This window comes from Balaenoptera ricei, chromosome 7 (assembly GCF_028023285.1).
Source record: "Balaenoptera ricei isolate mBalRic1 chromosome 7, mBalRic1.hap2, whole genome shotgun sequence".
Classification (NCBI taxonomy): Eukaryota; Metazoa; Chordata; class Mammalia; order Artiodactyla; family Balaenopteridae; genus Balaenoptera; species Balaenoptera ricei.
The window spans coordinates 65,583,324-65,602,469 of record NC_082645.1 but is presented as its reverse complement, the minus strand read 5'-3'; the positions used below and the strand labels follow the sequence as shown (position 1 = coordinate 65,602,469).

The following is a 19,146-nucleotide window of genomic DNA, read 5'->3' as shown; positions in this document are numbered from 1 at the left end:
CGTGGGACATAATGCTCTTTTATTTAATAATGAAAGATTGGATGAAAAATCAAGAATGATGTCTACGATATTGTAAGAGGATCCTCAACTCTCTTTTCTCCCATCTGCGTCTCCCATCCTCGCTCCACTGGTGTCTCTGGATAAGCTGGGTCCCCACGTGTAAGGCCCATCGCTGTTGTATCAGGTATACCTTGCTTTGCTAAATTGACCTTGACCACCCATGTTGAATTATTTTTTAACATTATTCACTTTCCTATGCACACTTAGGCCATAAATGAGATGAATTCTTGCAATTAATAAATTCCTTTTACTGTGGGTAAAGCTTAGGAGGATGAAGACATGTATTTGTGGGGCTGATAAATTTTTGGTATTAGTCTGAAAAGCTACTTTGGAATGAACCCAACTCCACACACCCTTCCTATGTGATTAGTTACAGTAAATGCTGGAAAGGACTCTCGTGTGCTTTTTCATGTTAATTTAAGTGTTTCATTACTGGTTCACAGTCATTTGGGCTTACTTTTATACTTCCCATTAAATACTTTGAAATCTTCAGGTTAAAAAGGAAATTACTTGAATTTCAAATGAAAATAGCAGCTTCCAGAATTTAAGGAGTAATATTAACCCATCATATTATCATTCCTGATTTTTCACATCTGTTTTACTTTACTCCCTATCTGTGACATTAGATACACCTGCTATTTTTATCCACAGGAAATTGACATATAGAAAGCTTAAGTGACACTCCCACCAAATTCGCTTTGTCCTACTCATCTGTGGCCTTGGTTTTGATGTAATGGCCTTTCTACTGCCTCACTTTACCTCTGCTGGATATTGTCCCACAATCTTTTCTTATTTAACTGGGGAAAGTCATGGCATTTAAAGAGGAATGTGGAAGGAGCTGTTTATAAAAGTTCATATTCATACCTGCTGCTGGATCTTCTCAGTGAACACAGCATGAAAATCATGCTCTTTTTTAAAATTCCTTATCATCACTTATTTTTTTAATCTCATGGATTTCATTTATAAATTCTTTATAATGCTTTATAATTTATATGTATATATATAATATATAATTTTGAAACCAACATTTCAAAAAGCCCTCAGACTGAAACCTTGCAGAGTGACTTTAAGTATGCCCCTTGAGGGTCCTCATTTTGTCCCATCTCAAGCAGTTGGGTGTTTTTTATTATTTAACCGTGAGAGTTAATGTGAGATTATTTAATCTCACATTAACTGTTGATGCTCCAGAAAGGTAACGGAATCCGTCAGTGGGCAGGAATCACCATGAGTGCGAAGACACAAAATCTTGAGGAAATGACTCATGAAGCAAGGAAGGTCCCTGCTATGACACTGGTCAAATGTCAAAATGTCTGCAGGAACTCAGGTTGTTGCTGAGAGGGCAGTTTGGGGGTTTTAATGTGAAAGTGCAGTGATAAGGAGTCTGAGAGGATAGAGGCAAACGGGAAAGTATGCAGATGGCACGAATCCCAGACTGTGAGAGATGACATAGTCTGCGTTACGGAACAGAAGAATCCAACGTGGCTTTGCTGAGTCCGTCTGGGCAGAGGGCAAAAGGATACAGAACGGTAGCTATGAGACCAAGAGATGTCCTTGTAACGGCCAGGGCCCTGCTGACCCCAAGGTGGGGCAGGTTTGGGTGGCAAGAAGCCTCATGTAGAGCCTGAAGCAAAACGATACGTACATCACGATGAGGACCCCCCGAGCAGGAGGAGCAGTGTGGAGAGATGCGGTCCAGCAAAGGCAGAGGCCAAACAAAGGCACTGTGTGCCTGAGGCTTCTGGGCGCAGCCTGGGACAGGACGGGGCTTGTGGAGGCGAGGGCGGAGGTGCAGCCGGGCAGTAGATGCAGATGTGGTTTCAGTGCAGCTTTTTGACTTCTTTGACTTTCACTGGGTAAGTCGGTTCCACTTCATGGTTTTGAGAGGGTTGTGCTTGGTCAAAGTAGATCAAGCTCTTTCCACTTTCGCTTCAGTTTGCTGAGTTTTGTCTCTCCTCCAAGCAAAGGGTAGATTATCAATACTCTCTGGTGCCTAAAGGGCTATTTATAGGTGGGAACCCACAAAAAGTACACCGGTACATTTTGGATGCCCATTACACTTAAAATCAAAACTCTTACCTCTGGGACAACCTCAATTTCCAATCTGTGCCTGTGTTGAGGAAAAACAAGGAGAACCCCGCAAACCCCCGACATCTATTCAATAAGAAGTTTCCTAAGCAATCTAGCAATTGACTGAAAGTGACTGGCAGAAAATATATAGATATATCTAATAAAGTAATGGGTAGGGAAAGAACATGCAGAGAACAGTCCCAGATCCATGGATGATTCTATAGGAGGGAGATGTGACATGCTTATATACATATGTTTATATGTGAGTGTAAAATTCTCCAGAACTTGCTCATCTTTTTAAGCTTATGATTCCAAACTTTTCCTTGAAAACAAAATAGATAATTGTCCTAACAGGCAGAAGTCATGATTTATCTGTGGCAGCATTTTAATCAGGAAACATATAGGAAGCCAAGAGTGGGCAGGGAACCATCAAAGCGTGTTCCCCCAAGAGAAGACTAAAACCCTAGTTAGTTAGCTCTGTCCTAGCAGGGTATCTCCGAGGAATACATTGACATCTGATTCCTGTGCTTTCTGCTGTCTTTGCACCCCGCTGGGGATCCATTAGCCTGCTGCTCAGCATCTTTGGAGGAAGAAAAAACAAAAAGAAAGAACGAAGAAAAAAACCAAAAAAAACCCAGGCACCATCAAACTTTGAAGTCACTGCTGCACCAGCCTTAGGGATAAACAGAAAACCTGATGTGGTAGCGTCACACTGAGCCTCTCTTTGCAATAGCAGGCGAAGTTTTTGCCCTTTATTTTCATTCTCAACTCAAACCTCAGGGCACCTAGAATTTCAGTGATACACTATAAATCATTATAAATCTTCTGTTTGTTAAGGATTGAGGGATTTAATTTTTATTATGAACATAATCAGATTTTCAGCTCATCCCAAACTGGCTCTTGATTTTGGAGTGTTTGACAGATAATGAAAACGGCTTGACTTGGACAGGATCTAGCTGGAATAATTCTCTCTCTCCATTAAAAGAAGAGTTCGGCAAGAGTGTTGCCTCTGTATAAAAATGTCATGGGGTTTCTGCAACAGGCAGGGCTTCTGAAGTTATGATAACAGTGATTTTTGACTTTTTTTCTGCCTTCAGCTGTAATGGTTTTTTGGAAAATGCATTCCACCTGATGCAGTTATTAGTATGCTCTCTGGGGACTTCCCCAGCGGTCCAGTGGTTAAGACTTCACCTTCCAATGCAGGGGGGTGGGTTTGATCCCTGGTCGGGGAGCTAAGATCCCACATGCCTTGCGGCCAAAAAACCAAAACATAAAACACAAGAACAAATTCAATTAAGACTTAAAAAAAATTTTTTTAAATATGCTCTCTGAAAAGAAGGGAGGAAAAAAAATCTTTAAAATATAGTTGAAGTTGTAGAAACTGGGAGTTAGAATTGCTAAACTGGAAAAGAGGAAGTAAGGTGCTACTCCAAGACAATTTTTCTGGATACCAATAAAAGTACTTCAAAAACAACTCAATGTTCCCCAGATGGCTCATGCCTTGTGTTCAATTTTTTTCAAAAAAGAAAAAGTAGTGAGCTACAGAGTGACTAGTTAGAATATAACATCATCTCCTCTTAAAAACCTACAAGGAATGGAATGTAGTTAGAGAGGGAAACAATTTCATCCCATACTTAAAAAAAAGTAGGACACCACCCAAATCAGTTTCCTGTAAATGTTTTCTGTACGGCTTTTAGTATTCCTGTGAATGAGAGAAAGAAATAGTTGAAGCTGATTTCTTATTTGTCCTACAAAGGGGGGACATATATGGAATGACATCATATATAACTCTAAAAACTCAAGAAGAAAGAAAGAAAGGGAGGGAGGGAGGGAGAGAGGGAGGGAGAGAGGGAGGGAGGAAGGAAGGGAGGGAGGGAGGGAGGAAGGAAGGGAGGGAGGGAAGAAGGAGAAAAAGAGGGAGGGAGGGAGGGAAGGAAGGGGGAGAGAGGGAAGAAAATAACTTCCTATATTCTCTATAATTTATATTTATCTGGCTCCACCTTTTCCTGGTGATGGGCGGCGGAGGCGGGGGGGGGGCGGGTGGTGTTCAGGGACTGGTACTTAAACTTGACAATTAAAGTATCTCAATTCCTTCTGGTTAAAACAAGTCCTTGGGAAGACTAAAATGTGAATTGTTCCCAGTCAGAACCATTTCTTCCCCCCAGCTGACATCCAGGTGCCAGGAGAGCTCACCTGTCTTTGTAAGAGTTCCGTGACTGGGGGGAGAGGGACCGAGTGCACCTGCAGCCTCTGGGGTCAAGGCTCTGGGCGTGATGCCGAGCTGGCCTCTGGGACTGTGGGGTGGGCGCAGTGAGCACTTCGTGGAGGGCCTGACCACTGGCTGTGGCCGCTGCAGACCCCGGTCCATGCAGACCATGGCAAGCGCCACCAGCTTCCTGCTCAGCTGGTTCTCTGCCATCGCTCAGCCTGCGGGGCACGCATGAACCCCCAGCTACTTTCTCTTCACCCTGCCGTCCACACAAGAGCTTCCTCGGTTCTTTCTAATATGCCGCCTGGGTAGTGCCAACTTGTTCTAGGAAAGTTCTGTCATTTTTCTGAATTAGGCTCTGAGATTCAAGAAACAAGCCTTCCCCTCACCCCCAGGGTTCGACCCCCAGGGAACGCAGAGCCAGGACACTCACTTCTGATCTCATTCTCCCCGCCTCACTCCCTTTCTGTCTCTCTCTCTCCTCCCTCTTTCTCTCCTCTTCTCTCTCCCTCCTCCTTCTCCCCTTTCTGTAACACCCAGAGTGGAAAGTTTTTGAATTTCCTTTTCCTAGTTTAATGGGAACTCTCCTTATATAGTCTCCTCTGTGCTCCCCACTCCAGAACTTTGTACTCAGACTTGATGATTTGACCTAGCCAGGCTCGGTTCCTAAGAGATAGAGTTCTGGAATTTAGAAATCCCTTTTCTCACCACGCAAAGCTGACATTGAGAGTTATTCTCTCTGAAAGCTATGTGATGATAGTTCGCTGTTTCTAGCTGGGAACCACCACTTGCCTGGGGAAGGAAAGCCTACTGAGCTAATGGGTGGGAAGCCACGGGCATCACGATTCAAGCAGAATGAAAATACATTGGTTTAATATTTTCAAATTATTGTCCTTGTTACATATGCTATACCCAAATCTGAGTGCTGATAGTAAAACCTGTTCAAAATTTTCTATGTACTATTAGTCAAATACAAATGGAAGAGAAATATAAACATTCAAAAGTGTCAGTTTTATGTAGTTTATACCCTGTCTTCCAAACTTTTGCCAAAATGATCTTCCTTTTTAAAAAAATACCAGATCATGGTATCCTCCTGCTTAAAAACCTCAGGTTACTACCACAATCTATAAGATACCTTCCAGATTCCTGGGGTTAGCCCTCTCATTCTGAGGCCCCCTGCCTCTTGGCCTCATCTCCTGTTACCCATGCACCATTTGCCCCAAAGCACAGGACTCACGAACCCTTTTGTCCATTTTGCCTTTGCTTATACGTCCCTCCCTCTTCTTTCTGCCTGGAAGAGGGCAGCTCAAACTGTCACCTCCTCTGTAAAACCTTTACTCCCCCTCAGCATTTCTACTCTACCTATCTCTTCATAACCACACGGAACACTCTGTATTGTGGTCATCTTTCTGTCTGTCTGTCTTTTCTGTCTTTCTTCCCTGTTAGACTAGTTTCTTGGGACCATCATATTCTTGGTACCCAGAATGGTGCCTAAGTATATTCAAACTGCTGTTTGTTGAATAAACGAGTGAAGAAACAGAAGAGTGAATGATGAGACACAGGACGCAGAATTAATAAGCAGTGGAATGTACAAAGTAGGGTTATAATGTCATTTTAAATTATCATCTGTAAATATATAAAACCTTTCATCAGAGTGTGCACTGTTATATTCCTGCCCATAATCTGAAGTATATGGCCTATGATATCTTCTTAGAAAGTGGTTTAGTTCTCATCATGGTTGAATTGGTCCTTAATTCCAGCATAAAAAGACCAGTTTATAGCCATGAATTTTTCAGGGCTTTGACTTTTTCAACTAGGAAATACATGAAATTTTCTTTTTTCCAGCATTGGCAGAAAATATAGTCTTCAAATTATTTTAATATTCAAGTTGATAGGGAGAGCTAGCACATATACACAGATTTCAAGAAATATTATATATTATATAAAACACTAAATTATCATGATTTAAATATAATTGTCCTTTGACTTAGAAGACTTTTCAGATCCTTCAGTGCCTAACAGTTATCAATACAAACACGAAATAACAATGTGCTCTGTAGGGTGAAGTGCTGAATAGCCCAGAGGGCTCATTAAGAGAAGAACATTAAAGTTCAGGTCGCTTCCTGCATCAAGCATGGTACGTGGCTGGTGAAGGCATTTCACACCCTTGGCTACATCTCAGAGTTCTTCCTGAATACCTGACATGCCAGGTTGTTTGATTTGGAGAAAGTTTTCCACCTCCAAAAAATGACTTTGACTTGATAAAGCAACCAGCTCTGTGTACATTTTCTTGTAAATAAAATGGACTTTTGATTTATTTCATGCAGCTTTTAAAAACCTGTTCTTTATACAGTAGGACTTAATTTCTATTCATATGCATTTTATGAGCTCAAAACTGCCATCATGAATCTATATTAAAATGCTGGAATCAGGTAAAAAAAAGTTACAATATACTCCCTAATAAGGCTTTTTTGGGGGGGTGGGGCACGTTGGGTCTTCGTTGCTGCGCGCGGGCTTTCTCTAGTTGCGGTGAGCAGGGTCTGTTCTTTCGCTGTGCTGCGCTGGCTTCTCTTTGCGGTGGCTTCTTTTGTTGCGGAGCACAGGCTCTAAGCACGCAGGCTTCAGTAGATGCATCACATGGGCTCAGTAGTTGCAGCACATGGGCTTCAGTAGTTGTGGCTCACGGGCTCTAGTGCGCAGGCTCAGTAGTTGTGGCGCACAGGCTTAGTTGCTCTGCAGCATGTGGGATCTTCCCGGACCAGGGCTCGAACCCATGTCCCCTGCACTGGCAGACAGATTCTTAACCACTGCGCCACCAGGGAAGTCCCCTAATAAGGCTTTTGAGGGTAGAATTTAAGATAAGATCTACTTCTCCCTATCCAGCTGACCAGCATAAATAACTCTTTTTAAAAGTGTTTATGCTTTGAAATCACGAAGCTAAAAATCACTTAACCGCAAGCCCATACAAGGCTTGGAATGTCGTCTTTACTTAAGTTACTTTCCAGTTCCTCAAGAAAGCATATTTTAAACGTGGATTTACGTCTTCTTCATGGCCCTCTCTTCTGTGACTCTCTAAAGAAGAAAAAGGAAAGAAGGAAGAAAGGAAGGGAGGGAAGGAGGGAAAGAGTGAGGGAGGAATGGCGGGAGGGCAGAAGGGAGAGAGAAAGGAGGAAGGAAGGAAGGGAGGGAGGAAGGGAGGGAAGGAGGGAGGGAAAGAGGGAGAAAGAGAAGAAAACTTGCATTTTTCACTAGGAAATGAATCCAGTCCTCCTTTAAAGACTGGTTTTTGCATTCTAAGTGCCTCCCCAAAATCTCTGCAATTTAAAGTTCATTTGAAGGGTCAGCATTGTTTTTGCTGCTGGGAAGTGAGGCATGAGATAAACATAAAGCATTCTTATTACGCTATTGCCAAACAGAATCCTCTGTATTATTCAAACTGTCTCCTAAGAGAATTCAAGGAGGCAATATCTGGATCCTCAGCTCTCACTATTCTTATATTTCGTTATCAGAGCTGCAGCCGTAAAAATATTAAATCAATCACTCAAGGCACATCGCCCCATCTTAGCAAGCAGACGTGGTCAGAGGGAACCAGGCTCTCAACCTCATGGACAGTGAACATGGCAGCCCAGCTGCTGAGTCTGGCAGCCAGAGTCTAAAACGAAGTTAAAGACTTGTATCCGACTGAGTTTTTGGAAAAGAAGTTCAGTATTAAAGCCCATAAGAATACAAAGGTATCCTTATGCATACTTTCTCAATAAGCAGACATTTATTGAATACTGACTATAGTGGCCACTGGATAGGGCTTAAATTTTAAAGTTTACAAAGCGCTTTTACGTACACAATGTAATTTTACCCTAACTCTGTGAAGGAAGAAAATGCTTCATTCTGAATCCTATAATGTCTAATAGTCTAAGTTTTATAAATGAGGAAACTGAAACCTACAGAAGCTAATGGACTTAACCAGAGTGAAGCAGTTAATACACAGCAGAGCCAGAATTTCGAAGCCAAGTCTTCTCAGCCTTACTTTGCTGCTTTTTCCCACTGCACTGCCCTGAGAAAGTGAAAGGCCACTCCATTAGTCCGGCAGTGCTCTACCTCTTTAAACCTCCCATTTACAAAGTAAAACTCTGAATTCTTCAGAGGGGAGGATACAGGGATCTGAGTAGAGATTCCAGGGAGAGTAATTCCTAGAGCACCGAATGGGTTAATGTAAGTTCTGTTCAACTGGTTACCAGAGAAATACTTTCTCAGAAAGGCTTTATGTCAAATTGTCCTTGACCAAACACTTTCACCTGTAACTGAGTTGATGTTGCCAATAAAAGATGGTGGATTGACCTCCATAATTTATTCCACATCCTTCTGAGAATTCCATTAATAAAATAATATAGGAATTTTTTAAAGACATAAACTTTCTTAGGAAATGGGAAGAGGCTGGAAGAATTTTAAGGAGCATGATAGAAAAAGCCTACAACGCCTTGAACAGTTTGTAAGTAAGGGTATTAACAACGTGCGATTGAGGACCGGGAAGGAAATGAGGAGTACAGGAGAGAAAACATATATGGCCTCAGAGCATACCTAAATCATCAAGAGCAGACTGTGGGTAGAAGGAAGGACTCACATTCTCTTTTTCCTGTGATGCCCCTTCATACTTGTCCACATGCAAACACATTTTCATCCAGGTACACCAGTGTATTCTGCTTTGGCCACTTAAGATAAAGTTCAAAACATGCTTCCACATCCTTAACATAATTTTCATATTGTCCTTTGAAACGGCAGCCTAGTATTCCAAACAGTGACTTGTCATAATTTATTCAGTCATTGCCTACTTTTTTTGGTTGTTTGGTTGTTGTTGTTTTTGCTAAGTGACATAATTCTAAAATGAGTACCTTTGTTCAATATTTTATTGATTATTTAATGCTATTAAGTGTGATTAGAAATAATAACGTTGCATTTCTTTAAAAAAAGATATAAACTCTCAAGGACAACAAAATGTGAGAGGGCATAAGATATCCTCAAATATTGGAGGCTGGAAAGGAAGTTATGTCCCAGGCTGTCTGCAGAAGGGGACATCAACAGGAAGAGAGCTGATCTGTCTTTCAGAAGGAAAGGTTCAGGACTTCAAGGGTCCAAGTTCAGCCAAGAGGGGGTCTATTAATTTCCTACAGCGGCCTAGCAAAATACAAGAAACTGGGTGGCTTAAAACAACAGAAATCTATTCTCTCACAGTTCTGGAGACTAGAAGTCAGAAATCAAGGTGTCAGAAGAGCTGGTTCTTTCTGGAGGCTCTGCAAGAGAATCCATTCCACGCCTCTCTCCTGGTTTCTGGTGGTTGCCAGGAGCCCTTGGCGTTCCTTGGCATGTAGCTGAATCCCTCCAATCTCCACCTCTGTCTTCACATGACATTCTGCCCTGTGTCTCTGTGTTCCTGTGTCTTCACATGGCCTTCTTTTATAAGGAGAGCAGCCTTTGGATTTAGGGCCCACCCTAATGCAATATGACTTCATCTTAACTTGATAACACTTGCAAAGACCCTATTGCCAAATAAGGTCACGTTCCCAGGTACAAGGGTTAGGAATTCAGCATATCTCTTTTTTTTTTTTTTTTTTTTTGAGTGGAGGGTGTGTGTCATAATTCGATCCATAATAATGAGGTTGAGGCTTGAGCCTGGAAACAAGAGGAAAGGTTGGAAGTTGGTAAAAAGGGTCTCAGGAATCTCCCACTATCCACACAGCCAGGTAAACAGCCTTTGCAAAGGCTGCCAAGTCAGACCAGAGAGCTCTTCTCTTGGAGCGCTAATTGGGAGAACTCATGGCGGAAATTAAAAGCCTGTGGAAAGACTGGCTGGACCCCAGGACACCCCCCTACTTTGCACTCAGGGTGCCAGCAGCCAGGTAGTCCCAGGAGCAGAAAAGTGGGATTCCTCTTGAGGGAAAGAGAATAGCTTCAGACGAAAGATCTGCATGTACTTGCACTTGGGACTCCCTCAGTGGAAGCGGCAGCTCCCTGCAGGACGCACCCCCAGCGACAGTCAGAGCCTCTCCCGCTCCCCTGCCCCACTTTATACACTGCCCAGAATAAGTCTTTCAGTGCCTTGCACGTAAATATACACTACCAGATAAGGGCCACAGTATGTTTGAGGAAAGCCTCCAATGTGAAGGAAAGGAAGCAAATCAAAACACTGAAGGAAAAAAGAATTCAGAGCATACAGGAAATGCAAAAAACAAAAGACAACTTCAAAAAGCCTCTAATGTCATAAAAAGACAAATATGCTATAGCATAGGACCAAAGTCTCTAGGATTTTCTAGTTGCCCTGTCATGATTTTCTCCCTCCTGCGGGTCCTCCTGTACTGGGCTCTCCTGACTCTGCTCCCACTGCCAGCGGCTACCACTCGGACCCTCGTCATGCTGGGAAGCCCCCCCCTTCACCCCCTCAATTCCATCCTCCACCGAAACACCAGCGTTACGTTCCTAAAGCAAATCTGGCTGTGGGTCCTTCAGACTCTCCCTCCCCATCACAGAAGAAAAAAATCTAAGCTGGTGCACTGGACCTGCCCATGCTCACCTCCTCTCCCTCCTCCCCTTGTACCCTCTGCTCTTGACATTCCAAGCCACTTGCCTTTTCCCAGATGGCTTCCCCTCTCATATTCCACGCCCTGAGCCCTTGCTCACACAGCTGCCTCTGCCCGGCCTACCCTTCCCTCTTCCCTCCAGCAAATCCTGCTCTGACTGAAGGAATCCGCTCGGAGGACGAGCTCCTTGTAAAACCTCTCTTTGCGCCCAGGAGGTAGATATCCCAGCCTCCGGGACCCACTGCATTTTCCTTTATTGCGCATTATTCTCGTTTGCATTCCCCGTCTCTGTCAGCCGCAATGCCCCGCACACACTGGGTGCCCCGAACCTCTGCCCTCACCAGGCTAGAGCAGGGGTCTCTAGCTTGTTACTCAGCTGCCGAGGGACCCCCGGGGCTGCCTCTATCAGCAGCATAGCCAGTGTAGAAAGAGGATAGGGTAGGAATGGGCTATCACAAAGCTGCTAGGAAGGTCTTGCGTTCCCTCAGCATTGCATGCCTTCAGCGTGCCCTGAAATAACCTACCATTCCTGAGCTGCCCTGTGGTGGGCTTTAGCATTTCTGTCTTTATTTCATGGCTGAGAAACTAGGGAGGTTATACTTGCCGCTCAGAATCGCCTCAGTGAATTAGGGGGAGTTTCAGCGTGTGAATGTCTCCCACCAGCAAAGGGAGGGTTAAGCTAGAGAACCATAAAATAACAGGAAAAGAATGATTCTCCAAGCCCCTGACTTAACATGTCACCTATGATCTTAGTGCTACAGGTGGTGTGAACAGCTGAAAATCTAAATATGACAGGAGAAAGAGAGCAACAGAGACACACAGAGAAGAAGAAGGCAGAGGGAAAGAGAAAAGAGACCTAAAATGAGGCAATAAGGACTGAGCGTTTTTATAAGGGTCCTCTTCCAGGTCCCCCCCTCCTTACTAGTAAAACCTACAGCTCCTTATCCTCAGCTTTCTTTTCATGGTGATCACCACTGGCTTGAAGGCTTGAATGAAAATAACTCCACTCTGCTGCTTTTTTAACGCCTTTGGCCTTACAAAGTGACTTTCTTCTTGGAGCAAGTAGAATTGATGATAGTTAATATCAGTCTTTCCAAGAGTCTGAACCAAGGGAGATAGAGTATGTGGAAATGCTTCGGGAAAAGTAAACATTACATGCTAAAGCCCTCCATACATGTGAGTCATTATTCTTGTTATTATCATTAATATCATCTCTAAGCTTCAGTAGCCTCTGTTGGAAGTTTGGATAGTAAATAGCCGAACTGCTGGTCTCACTAAGGTGTAGCGCGTCTATAACAACATTTCCTGAGCACTTCTTATGTGCCAGGCACCAGACTGACTTTCCAAGCATTATCTGTTTTAATTCTCTTAGCAATATCAAGTTAGATACTACTATCATCCCCCTTTTCAGATGTGAAAACTGAAGCTAGAGAGTTTCTGTAATTTGCCCAAGAATACACAGATATTAAGTGACAGAGCTTAGATTTTTTTTTTTTCTGCCTTCAAATCTGGGCTTCTAACCGATAGGACCTTAATGCCACCTGAGATGATGTGTGAGCAGGCATTAATGTTATACAAACCTCAGGTCCTTATCAGGTCCCCTGAAACAGAAGCAACACGCTATTGTAATACTAGAATGTTCATCTAACAGTGAGCTTGCAGATCATCTGTAGATGAGGGAAGTGAAACCTTGAAAGGTTACCCATGACCTGGCTTGACGGTGGCAAAGCTAGGTTTAGAAACCAAGACTTTTGACCTCCAGTGTAGGGTTTGTCCCAAGATACTCTGCCACCTACATATTGAAGCATATTGTCTCCAAGTGTTCAAAGCTATCCCGAAGGGACAGAGCTTAAAAAGGAAATCTATCTGAGTAGTGATGCAGATTTCAAACACACAGAAAGCAGATGGAAGCAGGGAGTTTGTTTTGAAGGACAGCATGGTGAACCAAGAAGCCTCTAAGAACAGGGGAAATGGAATGAAAAGTCAGCAAACAAGGTAGAAAAGACAGCCCTGAGAGGGCCTGAGAAACTGAACAGAAAATCTGAAGGAAGATAAATGGATAATTTAACAGCCATTCAGTTTTTAAGAAAGACAAAGAACAAGCTACATTGCATCAGAAAAGGCCTAGAAATGATGATGGATGGGGCCCTTCAAATGAGTGGTGAACACAACAGAATCACAGTCGCCTGCACGATTCCCAGCTGAGGGCAAATTTGAGGAACTAAATAAGGATATGAGACTGATACGGATTGAAGAGTTTTTCAAAATCCGTTTAATGTCCAGGCAGGGGACATTGATCGCTTTTCAGAGGAAATGTTTAGGATCAATGAGGTAGTCGGCCCTTATTGGAATGTGGATGGAGGGAGGGGATTTACACACAACATTAGCACAGTGTGCATTAAGGTACTGAGATAATTTTTGAATCATGGTGGCAAAGCACTATATTATTTTGATCTTTATGAAATAATTATTTCTCTTTTTTATCCTTGTACTCGTAAGCTTTCTTTATTAACAATGAAATGACTTGCTATTGAGTAATTCTAACACATGATCAAAAGTTGCTAGTTCCTTTATCAGTTCATGTTACACTTTTAAGTAGAATATTTTGTTGTTAAATAGTTTATACATGCCCAGTGAACAGAATTCAAAAGGTCCAAAAGGCACAAAAGTATTAGAGAAAAGTGGTCCTCCAGTGGTCCTCCCTCACACTCCTGTCGCCAGGTCACCCAGGTCCTCTCCCTCAGGGCAACCACTATTAACCAGTTTCATCCAAAAACAGTCTATACAAAAGCAGAAATACAGTGTTTTTGGTTTTTTCTTTGATTGAGATATAGTTGGTGTATAATACATATATGGATGTATACATATACATGTATGTGTGTGTATATATGCATGTATACACATATATGAACAGTGTCTATCCCGCTCCATACCTTGTTTCCTTACACTTAATGTATTTTTGAGATCACTCCTTTTCAGTGTCCATACAGCAGCTATCACATTAGTTTTGATGGCTGCAGAGTTTAGATCTTAAAGATGTAGAATAAAGTATTTAATCAATAATTAATTATTAATTATTTGTGAACATTGATGTTGTTTCTAATAATTTGCTATTGTAAACAAAGTGCAATAAATATCTTTGTAAATGCATCATCTTCATACTTTATTTGTAGGACAAATACCTGGAAGTGGAATTAGTGGGCATTTGGCGTATGGGCATTTGAAATTTTGATAGATATTGCCAACTTTCTCTCTATGGAGTCTGAACCAATTTATATTTCTACCAGCAGTGGCTGAGGTGCCTCTCCTTCTACACTCTTACCAAGACAATGTGTTATCAAACTTCTTGAATTTTGCCAATATGATGGTGCAAAATCTATCTCATGGTAGTTTTAATTTGTATTTGCCATATCATAAATGAGTCTGATCATATTTTTAGTACAGATTTATTTACTTAGGAGCCATTTGTATTTTCTTCTGTAAACTCTCCATATTTTTGCCCATTTTTCTATTGGGCTGGTGGTCTTTTCCTATTGATTTGTAGGAGTTCACTATATATTAAAGAAATAGACCTGTATCTGTAGCAAAAGTGGCAAGTATTTTTCCCAGGTTGTCATATATCTTTTCACTTTGTTTATGCTATACAGGAATACATTGATTTTATGTAGTCAAGTTCATCTTTTTTTTTTATGGCTTCTGGATTTTATGTCATACAGATCATGACTTTCCCATTACAAAATTATAAAAAATTTTAAATTCTCAGAACTTCTTTTAGTATTTTATGGTTTCATTTTTTTATATTTATATCTGTGACTCATCTGGTTTTGCTTTATTTGATTGAATGTGAAGTGTGAGGTCAGAATCCAACTTTAGTTTTTTGTTGGCTACCCAGTTTCCCCATAAGTTTTTGACTAATCATTTTCCTTATGATTTAAAAGGTGACCTTCATCATACACCAAAAATTCCCTTAAACTTAATTCTATTTTTACTCTTTCTATTCTGTTGTATTATTCTGTCTGCCTAATCACATTCTTTTAATTAATATTGCTTTATAATATATTTTAATAATAAGCCTAGTTTCACCTTCCCCATTACTCTTTCAGTATTTTCTAGGTATTCTTGTTTATTTTTCCATATAAGCTTTAGAATTTAGTTCAAACACAAATCTAGTTTGTCTTCTTATTGGGATGCTTATTTAATCTTAAATGACCAATATCTGAAAGTTAAATTAACATAAAACTTCCTAACATTGAAAAGAAGAAAAACGTCACCTATTAGGAAGTTTTTGTTCATAAAATTCTAATGTTCCCTTCCTTAAACTATACTTCAAAAATTTAATAAAAAAAATTCAGACTATTGGTCCTGCTGTCCCCACACATACAAACTTTTCCCATATCTTAGTCTTTGGGAGAGTTAGCAATGCAATAAAGCCACAATAACATACCTTCCATCAGATCTTAAAGGTGACCCTTTCTTTGGACAAAAGGCCAGCTAATGATACACCCAGTGGTATGTGCAAAATACCCCTTTCTTTGTCTTCCTATTCTTTTTCCCCAAAATCTTTCTTTATTATGTTGTAAAATTAAGAAAAAGTAGGTTCTCTTACCATATGGAGAGAGACCAGTAAAATAATAGAGGATTTTTGTCCCCAAGGATGTTTACCTAAAGACAAAACATCTCTCATGGATTCTTTGGGTCTGGTTCGCTGTCGATCTGGGGCTCTGGGATGCACAGACTTTGACGGCTCCCTCTCTGTCTCAAATCTGAGCCCTGTTTGGTGCTGGCATGAGGACCACCTTTAAACTCTCACAAGAAATACTCAGGCATCATTAGATTTGAATGGCACTCCCTAAGCAGTTCATTAGTACAAATATCAGCTAAAAAATAGAAGGGCAAATGATAATAGGGTATTCTAGAATCCATTCTAGGAGGTACCATGGTAGCTTACTGAGAACACCATTCACACTAAGGGCAAGGGATTCCACATTTGTAAAACCCTCTCCCACACAGGCACCCCAGCCATTATGCTTGGAGAACCCTAGGGCTCAAGGCATGTGAGAAGTATACAAAAATATATATAGTAAATGAATGCTTGCAGCTCAAAAAATAAATTTTTAAAATGGTTCTTTTTACACATTGAACTTTGCAAAAACAATAGATTATATACATACACATACATATGTGTATATATATGTATATATATATGTCTATAAAATCTCAAGTGGCATAGTTTCACCAGAAAACATTCCAGTGTATGGAGAGGTGGATTGTTACCATGTGGCTGTGTTTTACTTACATGTTCCAACCACCTCTTACGTGAAGCCCCATTCATCAAAGGCTGTGGCTTCTGGGTCAGCAGCTATTCCTTCCAAGTCAGATGTTGCCTACACAGTGAACATGATTGATTAGCTACCAGTGTGCTCTGAAAACCTGACCAACGGGATAACCTAGGACAGAATCCTAGAGGGGCTCATTATAACAGAAGAAGCGGTCTCCTTGCTCCCGTGTACAGGAGCCATCTTTAGGCCTGCCGTGATTTACCACTTAAAACCTTTATTTTCCCAGGGTAGGCTTGAAAAGAGGAGTCACAGATGAAAGATTCACTGTCTACACCTAATGTTTGGGAGGTGGCGTGAGGCTGCCTCCCTCCTGTGAATTTGTCCTGAAGCAGTGCCGAGGACACTAGAACCGAAAAGTTGCTCCAGTGTCCGGACACTGTAGTCAAGTGTGAGACACATGTCCTCACCAACATCCCACTGAGATCCCTCATGGGAAGACACCAGGGGCTTTGTCCTCAGGCAGGCCTGGACTGACGTTCCAGCTCTGCTGTATACTTACCCATGTAAACTTTGGTCCTTTTAAGTTGATTTCCGCAATCTCAGGTTCCTTATCTGTCACAACAGGGTCAACAATACCGATCTCTCCACATTGTTGTGAGGTTTAATGAGCTCCCATCTGGATAGGCCCCAGGATGGCACGCGGAACACTGGACACATTCAGTATGCAGTAGTTATTAGCTCATTTTGGCAAGGTGTGTTTTACTCTCTCTCACCAAGAGCGAGTGGGTGGCCTTCAGAGTAGACTCGGCCCACAGAGGTGTCTCATTCAGTTGAACACTGTTTATAACGTGTAACATATCCAGTTTGCCAAAGGCCTCACCACTCCCAACTGTATCGTGCAGCCTATTTCATTCATCAACTTTACTGGCCTGGCCCGGAGGACATTGTGTTTAAAACTCTTGCCCTGTATTATGGAAATAACAATGCTGTTAATCCAAGGAGACTAAAATTCCTGCCTCATTAATTCGTAATGTTAATCTCATTTGTAAATATCATTTCCCACAAAGGAATCCCTTGAGCATGTAAATAAAATAAGCAAAACAAGAAACTTGAGAGATTAGGAAGGAAATGGAAAGGGAAAGAAAAGAGGGAGAGAAAATTTCAATAAAGCATTTTCACTTTTACAGTCACTATTAATCTGCTTCAAACCTAGGAAAGAAAATGATGTCTTTCTTTCTAAGTTATTACTAGTACTGTAATTAGCTTTCAGGAGATTAGAATTGATGCTACAAACATCAGTGTTATAACTTGGCTAGACTATGCCCTTAGGATTCCGATTACAGATCTGAATCATTCTTACGTTGGATTCTAATGAGCTTGCTTGCCCTCCTCATAGTAAGTATTATCTCTGTGGCTTTATCATCTTTACTACTAATTTGGGTAACTCTCTCACATTATTTAGATCTTAAGCTCTCAAATATCACTAACAAAACAGAAAGATCTGACAATATTTTTTGGCATTTGCAAAAATCAGACATAGCCAACCTGTTACTGCTGAATAGATACTACAACTGTTACTGCTGTAACAGATCTTCAGAGTTAATATCACATATAGAAAAATAGTTTTCCCAACTGGAAAGAGACTCTCACCCGATGTGATAATTGTGGAGTGACACTGAGCTTCCACTAAGGAGAAAATAACAGCTAGTTGCTGTTTTTCCTTTCTGTCTGAGTTCACCTGGTCCTTAGGAAAAACGCAGGCTAAATTGATGCCGTCACCCAGGTCCTTTGAGTCCTCCTTCTTGGAAGCCGAAATCCCATAGGTTAGCTGACTTTGCCACCACGGGGAGTTGGCATCCTCTGTTAAGGTCTTCTGAGTCCCCATAGCATGGGCGGTTCAGACTCAGCAACCTTTAAAGCCTTTTAAAGAGTCTGTTTGGCAGACTCTGGGGGTTCAAGGAGAAGAGAGGTAAGTGCTAGCTGGTCCCTGACTCTCATAAACTTGGGTAGAGAGGGCTGCCCGGTGAGTATTAGCAGCAACCTTTTATGCTGGGCAAGTTGAGACTCCCTTATGCCAGCCACCAGTTCAAAGTCTGGTGGGGGGTTTCAATCTCAAGTAATTCCTGGGGGTGACAGAGAACAATAAGGGACCATAGCAAAAGGCCCATGATTTGGAGCTCAGAAACTCCCTCAAATGAGTTTGAGCAGAAATGGGAATTTGTTGGCTCAAGCAACTGGGGAGCTTAGAGGTGCAGTTGACTGGGCAGCAAGTGGCCACATCCAGGGGATTCAAAGGATATCATAAGACAGACACTCCCTTTCCTCTGCCTCCTAGTTATGTTTTGGTTTCATTCTCAACCAAGCTTTCCTCACACATCCTGGCAGCTCTAAGGTCACATGTTCATTCTAGGTATTATCACCCCAAAAGAAAGAAGAAAAAGAAAGCCTCACTTCCAATAGTTCTGGGGAAAACCCTGTGAGACCTCTGACTGCCTTAGCTTGAGCCACACCCACATCCACATCCCCACACCGGTCACTGGTGTTGGTCAGGACTGAATTGTGCTCCTTCTCAGAGCACATGGAGTGGATTGCTACCTGAGGAAGGGTAAAGGGACTGTATATAGCCTCTGCTGTCTACTGCAGTTCACTTATAATCCACTGCCAGAAAAAGTTAACTCACAACTACCCGATGCAGGGGGTCAATTTGTTCAAGTATCAAGATGCCTAAATCCTTTGACACCTACACGGGTAGCCATAAAATAGAGACCTACAACCTGACATCAATTCTCTCAATTAGGAATTGCATACGGCTACTAGTAACAGAGATCTGAAATCACAATAGCTTAAACAAAATAGAAATTTACTTATCTCTCTGATAAAAATAATCCAGAGAAGTCAGTTCTAGGTTGCTATGATGTGGCAGTTCCATAGCCATCAGAGACCCAGTCCCTGTTTATCTTTC

General features: G+C 41.8%; 1 protein-coding gene and 1 long non-coding RNA gene across 2 annotated transcripts in view; one reads left to right on the top strand and one right to left on the bottom strand.

Annotated features, from left to right (window-relative positions):
* PDE11A (phosphodiesterase 11A) overlaps nucleotides 1-19,146 on the top strand; it is a 423,612-nt gene that overhangs the window by 396,584 nt on the left and 7,882 nt on the right. The window lies entirely within an intron of this gene.
* The window catches only part of LOC132369046 (uncharacterized), a 76,910-nt gene continuing 74,527 nt past the window's right edge, over nucleotides 16,764-19,146 (bottom strand). The window contains exon 4 of the long non-coding RNA XR_009504226.1: nucleotides 16,764-16,891. This is a non-coding gene — a long non-coding RNA (uncharacterized LOC132369046). The remainder of the gene's footprint in view (nucleotides 16,892-19,146) is intronic.